The following is an 8,300-nucleotide window of genomic DNA, read 5'->3' as shown; positions in this document are numbered from 1 at the left end:
CACAGCTCTAGCTGCTGTATGTGGGGCAGTACTGGAATGTAGTAAACTTTTTAGTTAAAGTGATGAGTAGATGAAAAACAGGATGTAATGGAATCAGCAAGGAGGAGTTCTTTAAAATGCACTTTTTTGTCCTCCTCCCCTTCCATTTGCCCTTTGCTTATCAGGTCTCTTCAGGACTGGCTTCAATGTCCTTCTCTGTGGCCTAGGCTGCTCCTCCTTCGGGGTTTGGGGGGGAGTCAAAGAGCCAGCCACTGATTTCATGTCAGAGATAGTCCCTGTTTCCCTTACCACTTGGATGCTGAGCTTCCATGGGCTGTGTCTGTGCAGGGGTTCTAGGTTATATCCATGCATGGTCCTTGGTTGGAGAATCAGTCTCAGAATAGACCCCTGTGCCCAAATATATTTGGTCCTTGTGGAGCTCCTGTCCTCTCCAGATCTTACTAACTCCCCCTTCTTTCATATGATTCCCTGCACTCTGCCCAAGGTTTGGTTATGAGTCTCAGCATCTGCTTTGATATACTGCTAGGTAGAGTCTTTCAGAGGCCCTCTGTGGTAGGCTCCTGCCCTGTTTGTTTTCTCCTACTTCCAATATCCATCCCATTTGTCTAAGTGAAGATTGATCATCTTACACTGGGGACCTCCTTCTTGTTTAGCTTCTTTAGGTGTACAGACTTTAGTATGTTTATCCTATCTTATATGTCTAGTATCCACTTAGAAGTTATTATATACCGTGTGTGTCTTTCTGCTTCTGGGTTACCTCACTCAGGATGATCTTTTCTAGATTCTACCATTTGTCTGCAAATTTCATGATTTCCTTGTTTTTAATTGCTGAATGGTATTCCATTATGTACCACAATTGAGGAATGTGTCCTTTCCTCAACTAAAGGACATCTGGTTGTTTCAGCTTCTGGCAATTACATGGTTGAACAAATGTCCTTGTTATGTACTTGAGCATCTTTAGGATATATGCCTAGGAATGGTAAAGCTGGATCTTGAGGTAGCACTATTTCTAATTGTCTGAGAAAGTGCCAGATTGATTTCCAGAGTGGTTGTAAAAGTTGACATTCCCACCAGCAATGGAGGAGGGTTCTTCTTTTTCCAAAACCGCTCCAGCATGTGTTGTCACTTGAGATTTTGATCTTAGCCATTCTGATGGGTGTAAGGTGGAATCTCAGGGTTGTTTTGACTTGGATCCTCTGTTTATAAAATGCACTTTTGTAATGGAGAGGGAAAAGAGTTGTAAGTGTACTGATGCTGGTAAAGTTGAATGTAAACAGTAAATTCAGGGAGAGGTTAGAACCCTAGAGCCTGGGACCTCTTACAGAGGAAGAGGATGAGAAAGAGCTTAATGAAATCTTCAGCAACAAAGGTAGCCAAGGTAAGTAGGAAAGCATCTGGGAAAAAAGGAAGAAATGGGTCTAAATTAGAAGAAACAGCAATCTAACCTTTGAAGATGCTATTTGACTACCTTCTGAAGAGCGATCAGTGCTGCAGTCCTCAGGATGTAACGAAGGTCAGCAGTGGAGAACGATAATGGGAGAAACTTCTGAATTCAGCAGGAATATCACAGATTTGTCCTAATGAGAGTCATTGCCTAACTCTGTTAAATAAAATATTGCTGAATTCCACTGCTTTTGCTCAAATTTCTTTTTTCTGTTTAGTTTTTGTCTTTCAGAGACTCACAAGTGAACACTTAACATTAGAATGTACTAGAGTTACTATATTGGAAACATCTCAGGTATAGATAGTCAGGTATTGTAGGCCAGCAGAGATATTTACCTCCTTCAGCATCTTCAAAGCTCTCGAGAATTGAATGGATCTTCTCTTTATGGCTGAAAATAAACCTAGAGTACTTCATTACACTTCTTAATAACAAAGCCCTTTTGCAAACAAGCAGGCCATGAGCAGAACTTGAGATGAGTAATCACGTCCGACCAGTTCAGATGATCAGTCATCTTACATATGCATAAAATATTAAACATAATGAACATGTTAGAGGGCTATTGATCCCTTCCTGTCCAAGTCACAACAAAACATGATTGCTTTCTCAGTGATTGAGAGCATTTATTAGACCCTGGGGCTTATGCACGTGAGTAAGTAGAAAACCTTCAATGCCTGCCTTCCAGTAGGGCTAAGCCAGCGAACTCCTGACTCACCCAAGAGTTCAGCAAGCGCTGGCTATTGAGTTAATATGGAAAGGTTGTTATGCAATAAGCCTTATATTTATGGCTGTTCTTATTTGTAGCATTAATTTTACAGGCTCAAGTTCTATCACAATCACAAGTCTCAGAAAACATGATCAGCCTGTGGAGCTTCCATTCAGTTCCATCATCCAGTTTCTTCCCAAAACTTCCTTGTGTTCCTTCTTCTCCTTTATCTTTCTGTTCTCCACCTTGCTATCTCCTTCCACATCCCAGGATCCATGTTCACATCTGTTCTTACTGTATCTTAATTCATCCATGGGACACTCTTATTCTTTCTCACTAGGACAACTCAGTCCATCTTTTTAAGACAGGTCTTCTCCAAATGTGTAGGAAGGGAGATAATGTGAAGCACCTAAATTAAAATGACTCAGACTAATTATCATTTCATACAAGAATGTTCATTTTTAACAATCTGCTTTAGAATATGTCTGCTTCTTTTTACTTATCAGTTCCCTTTTAGCCAAGATATATTAATAATTGATCATGCCAGCTCTCTCAAGTCTTCAACTGAGGCTCCAGACAAGAGTGAGCTCCTTCAACACCATCTGTCCGCAGATGATTTAGTCCACAAAAGAGAAGGGCACAGACAACCCACAGATGTATAATACGTATTCAATAGTCATAAGCTATTATATTTTGGGTAGCACACTACAGCATAAAAAGTCCTTTACTGCCCCTCTGCTGAAAAGCAAGCCCACACCATGTCTTCCATTCTATTATTCTTCCATATAAGTATTCTATATGTTCCTCTATATAATTATAATATCCCCATATAATCTCAATATTAATGGAAGACACCACAGTCCTGTGTACTAAATTCTAGATCCTACACTAATCCACATCAAGTCTGCAGGGAAAATTAATGATAACCTCACTTTAACAATTTAGAAACTGGATTAAAGAGATGATGTAAGTTGTTCAAGTTTACACTACCACTAAACCTCATAGATGCTATATTTGAACCCAGGCATGTATTAATCATTAAGTTTAGCATTGAATCAAAGCTTATGTGTTTAGTTATCAGGCCCAAAAAAAATGGACCTATAGTCACGTGAGTTCAACTTTCCATTTATCTTTTTAACGAGGTCCTTGTCACAATGAATAGTGTAACAAAGGTATGGAACCAACTGAACTAAAGTAGACATTAACACTGCAGCTCCTTACAGATACCTATTTCTGGTTTGTCTACCATCCCACCAAAACAAGAGAAATCAAGTCACATGAACATGACACTTTTGTAAATGTTCTGATTGGAAGCCTTCTATGAAATGGCTTTCCATCTCACCTTGAAGATTGTTGTTGTTCCATTTTGTTTGGCGATGCACTGTTGCAGTAGTCACTATGCAGAGTGACTAACAAAGCTCAGGGAGATCCTCTGACTCTGGCTCAGAGTTCTGTGTGGGGAGCATTTGAATGACAATTCAAAGACTTTGGTACCTAGTAAGAGGAACCTGTCAGAATTGTTCAGAGTAGGAACTAAAAAATATCAGGCTCTCAAGAAAGGATTTACTGAAATTTTAATCTGAATTCAGGTTTTTGTTTTTTTTTTTGTTTGTTTTGTTTTGTTTTGTTTTAGTTTTATATCAAACAAATCAGTCACATTCCATGATTTATTGCCTTTCTGTCTGAGTGAGTGCTGTAGCCCTGGTACATTCAATGTCAAACTTTTTTCTCTGTATATGCAAGCCAGACACACATGAAACAAATGCTAGTTATCCAGTGAGTTCTCAGTCCTCTCTCTCTCTCATTCTGTCTGTCTCTCGATGTCTCTGTGTGTGTGTGTTTTTGTACATAAATGACACCAATGGGTGAGACTAAGACAAGAGTGAAGTGGGACTTCCGTTGTTGTTCTTTATTTTTTTCTGGTTGGATGCAAGCAATGAAGCAGGATAAAAGTCACAGCTCAAATCACAGAATTGAACGCCATTTCTTCTCCAGCCTGTCTGTCCTTATTTAAGACTGTCAAGGTCTTCCAACTTTTTCTCAAGGATCTGGAGTTTTCAGAAAACATATCTTGCTCCCAGGCAGATTTCCCTTCATTTTAGAAAAAAAGTTATTTTAAATAAATTCAGCATTTCTTATTGAAGCAAGCTTAAATTATTGAAAAGAAAAAAGCCACCCTTGATTCTCCTAACTGTTTAAGAATTTTAATCAGTCTTTTGTCTCATTTCTTAGCATTACTTTTCAAATGGTTTGGATTTAGGCAAACCTAAAATAGATTTTTGCCAAGACTCCCTCCCACCCTTAATTTTTAAACCCATGTGTATTTTAAGGGAAATTTAATACATATGCTTCTAATTCATGTGCACTTAACTCATCAGAGCGTTGTTTTGTAAGACCTGTTTGAAGTTAAGAAGTCTTTTTGGAGCCTTCCTTTAATAAGACTTTTCAAGCCTTTATTCTTAGAAGCAGGAAGTCATATTTTGCCAGGAGTAAATGAATTTAAACCCTTTGCTCAAGGTTCGCATTTAATCCAAAACTGACAGCCAAGATACTTTGTGAACAATGTGCAAAAACAAGTTCTCCCCCCCACGATTAATCAGTTTTATTTGTGTTACGCCTTAACTCAGAAAACTTAGTCTTTATCTCTCTTACTTGAACATTCAAAAGTTGTCAATATTCGTGAAAAGACCCACTTATTAAAAAACAAACAAAAACCACTCCTTGTGCACCGCAAAGCTCTTAATACTTGCTGATATATTGTACTAATGAGCTGAAAAGACAGTCTCCTTAGGCCAAGAAACAATAAAGGCATTACACATCGAGCCACACATAAGTGATGAGAGGAGCTTGATGAAAGTGGGGAGTGATCACTTGCATAGTAACACATGGCAACACCTCTGTGCCTATAAATACAGCACAAGGACATTGATGGCTTTTATTTTAGCACAGGTCCATGTGTCGGAGAATCTGATGAGAAATACAAAGACTGCAGAACAAAAGAGATAGATAAGACATTTAACAAGATGTCATTAATGAGTCATGAAGACAAGAGAGACAACAGAAATCTCGGAGTTTTAAAACTATGACTTCTTGAGTTGGGATGTTTCGATCAGAAATTGCACTTCTGTTGAGAGCTACAGCTGCTCCCCTGTTGTCTAGCCTAGCGCCAGCGCTTAGGCTATAACTGATGTTTAGAAAGGATTTGTCTTGGGTTTGTTTGCTTAATAAAAAGCTACTGAAAGCCAAAAACTACACAAAAGCATACTTACCTGTTTGTTTTGTTTAAAAACAAAAACAAACAAACAAACAAAAACAAAGCCAGTAAGTCTAATTACTGTAAGCATAACGATAAATATATATTTTTTTAAATTTTGCTTTCTAGTCATAGAAATGAGTGCAGCCCCGCCACTAGCATCGAGATGTACGTATGCTCTTTGGCCTAGAGAATAACTGGAGATGGAGAAATGTCTACGCCCTGCCCCTAGACGCATCTCAGGTGTAGCTGCTGTGTCCTGTGAGTCCGTAGATGGCACAGAGAGAGAGGCCATGTCGACGCTTAGTGTTCTGACTTGTAAACATTTAGATGGTTAGTGGTCCAACACGCCCTGAAAAAAGAAGCAACCCTGAGGCCACCACCACTCGGGAGCCAGGGAGCCAGGACAGGGGGCTACCCTAGATGAGCACCAGTCCAGCCAGCATCATGCAGGCCTGTATGGACTCCCAGGGTTGGGAGCGAGACAGAGACAAGACTGAGGTGAACCTTGCCTCATGCCATAATGCACAGGCAGGGGCATAGCACTCCTGAGACAACCTCAGACACCTCAACCTCAGACACTCAGAGACCCTGGGCACCACTAAGAGGAGCAAGTAAGTGGTGGAGAAAAAGAGAAACAGACAGATGTGAGCACAATGAAGAAACAGACAGATGTGAGCACAATGAAGAGAGGCAGAACTGGAGACTCAAGAGAAGTAAAGAATATTCTGATGTGAGTAGCCAGTGATACCACCTAGAACCATAGTGGGTTCCTGGCCTGTGTTGTCACTGGGGGCCATGTCTGGTTCCATGACCCTGAAGCAGTGGGAGTCTGTTATCACTAAAGGCCAAGCTGCTGTCTCTCATTTGTGCTGCCACCTGGGGACAAGTTGATATCTGAGGGCTGTGCAGAACTGGCCCCACTCCTCCCCTGGACATTGTGGGAGAGATATCTCTGAGGGCAGGAGAGCAAGAGAGCTGACCCTGCACTTAGCTAGCACTCTGGAGAGTGGCCCACACATCGCCCAGGAAATACTGGCCCTGGTTTCAGGAGTTACAGATGAGTCAACCCTGAGGGTATGAGTGTGCGAGAGATGGCTTGCCACTGGTCTCCTGTGCAGTAGCATGAATTAAGGAGAGATATGCTCCTCTATCCTCACACCTCACCACCTGTGGTGGGCGGAAGACCTGGCTCTGGGGGATGAGAGCAGGACACCTGGCCCTGCCCCTCTTAATACTAAGAGATGCCCCTCTTGCTGCATCTCTTAATAGGCCCAGAACCTTGCCTGGGAAGCAGAGTAGAGCTCCCTGGTCATGGGGACTGTGGCCCAAAGGGAGTGAACACATGAGAGCTGACCCTGATTCTTGTCTGCTATATGGTGACATGGTCAAGGGAAAGATGCCCTCTTCCCATCCCTTGTTCCTTGCCACCTATGGCAGGTGGGACAGCTGACCATGGGGTCATGAGAGTGGGGAAACTGTCTCTTGCCTCCTGCAGCACTTGGGAGAGTAGGCCCTGCACCTTGCGGAGACAGTGGAGCAGAGTGGGCCATAATGGTATGGGCACAGATGAGACATCCCTGAGAATATGAAAAAAGGAGAGCTGGCTCTGGCCCTTTATGGGGCAGCATTGGATTAACCTGTTGGGGCAGAGCATAAGTTGCCCCTATTGTGTGGGTGCAGGAAATCTGGTAGGCTGACGAGCTCAGATACGTCTCAGTCCCAGAGCCAGGGCTTTGAATTAGCCCACGCCAACACTGATCCTATTGATTACCTGCTGGAGTGTGTGAAGCAGCCCATTCTACAGAGATCTCCGTGACACAGGGAAACAATAGGATATCCTAGAGGAGTCCTAGTGAGGTTCCAGCATTGATAGTGTAGCAGAAGCCAGAGGCCATGTACTGGTCCAAAGACCTGTTACAATGAACAGCTGGAAGCAAAGAAATATGGACAAAAGGGTGTACTGTGGGACACTGTGACACACTACAGCTTCCACAATGATATATTTTTTCTATGTTGTGGGAGAAGTTACAAGGGTAGAGTGCAGGGCCAGGGGTAGGGGGAGATTAGTGTGATTGAGGTGCATGAGGTGAAACTCACAAAGAGCCAATTAAAAGGAAAGAAGGAAGGAAGGAAGGAAGGAAGGAAGGAAGGAAGGAAGGAAGGAAGGAAGGAAGGAAAGAAGGAAGGAAGGAAGGAAGGAAGGAAGGAAGGAGAAAGAAGGAAGGAAGAAAGGAAGGAAGGAAGGAAAGAAATAAAGAAAGAAAGAAAGAAAGAAAGAAAGAAAGAAAGAAAGAAAGAAAGAAAGAAAGAAAGAAAGAAAGAAAGTCTCTAACCATAAAGTCATAGTTGTACCACAAAGCTTTTGCCAGACTTGAGGGCAGTTTTGGTGACTTGACGAAACAGAAGGAAGGACACATTTCTATAGAGCACCAGGCAGTCCTGTGGGAGAGCATGCACTTCCGGGGTGACCTGCAGGGATGTATTTTGAAGAGCGAGTCAGTGCATCAACCAACATTCTCTCCCTGCTTTTCTCCAGAAAAAAGATCCTCAGGGGAACAAACTGGCTACATAAACAAACCAAACAAACCAAAATTGTTTATGGCTCCCTTCCTTTGTATTTGTATCTTTTGGTTTTTCATGATCTCTCCCTGATTATCTAATTTCTTTGTTGGAGATCTGTGTGTGTGTGTCTTTCCCTTCTTCCCTCTCCTGCCTGCTTTCCCTCTCTTTCTACCTCTTCTACTATCTCCTTAATATTCTGACATTGCATTGTGTTTCCAGCAAATCTGCCTTTCTGTGCCCTTATCACATTCCATCTGCTCTTTGTCCCCTGGTTCACCTCTTCTGCTTCTAGCTAGTCTGATCTTTTTCTTTGCCAGGACTACAAGCACAAAGGG

General features: G+C 42.0%; 1 non-coding gene across 1 annotated transcript; it reads left to right on the top strand.

Annotated features, from left to right (window-relative positions):
* The first annotated feature begins 5,621 nt into the window (after positions 1-5,621).
* On the top strand, positions 5,622-5,750 carry LOC129673807 (small nucleolar RNA SNORA17). The gene has a single exon (XR_008719736.1). It is a non-coding gene; the product is annotated as a small nucleolar RNA SNORA17 (small nucleolar RNA).
* The last annotated feature ends 2,550 nt before the right edge of the window (positions 5,751-8,300 follow it).

This window comes from Psammomys obesus, unplaced genomic scaffold (genome assembly GCF_907164565.1).
Source record: "Psammomys obesus unplaced genomic scaffold, mPsaObe1.curated_primary_1811, whole genome shotgun sequence".
NCBI classification, from domain to species: Eukaryota; Metazoa; Chordata; class Mammalia; order Rodentia; family Muridae; genus Psammomys; species Psammomys obesus.
Note: the sequence above shows the minus strand (reverse complement) of the source record. Positions and strands in the feature narration are given on the sequence as shown.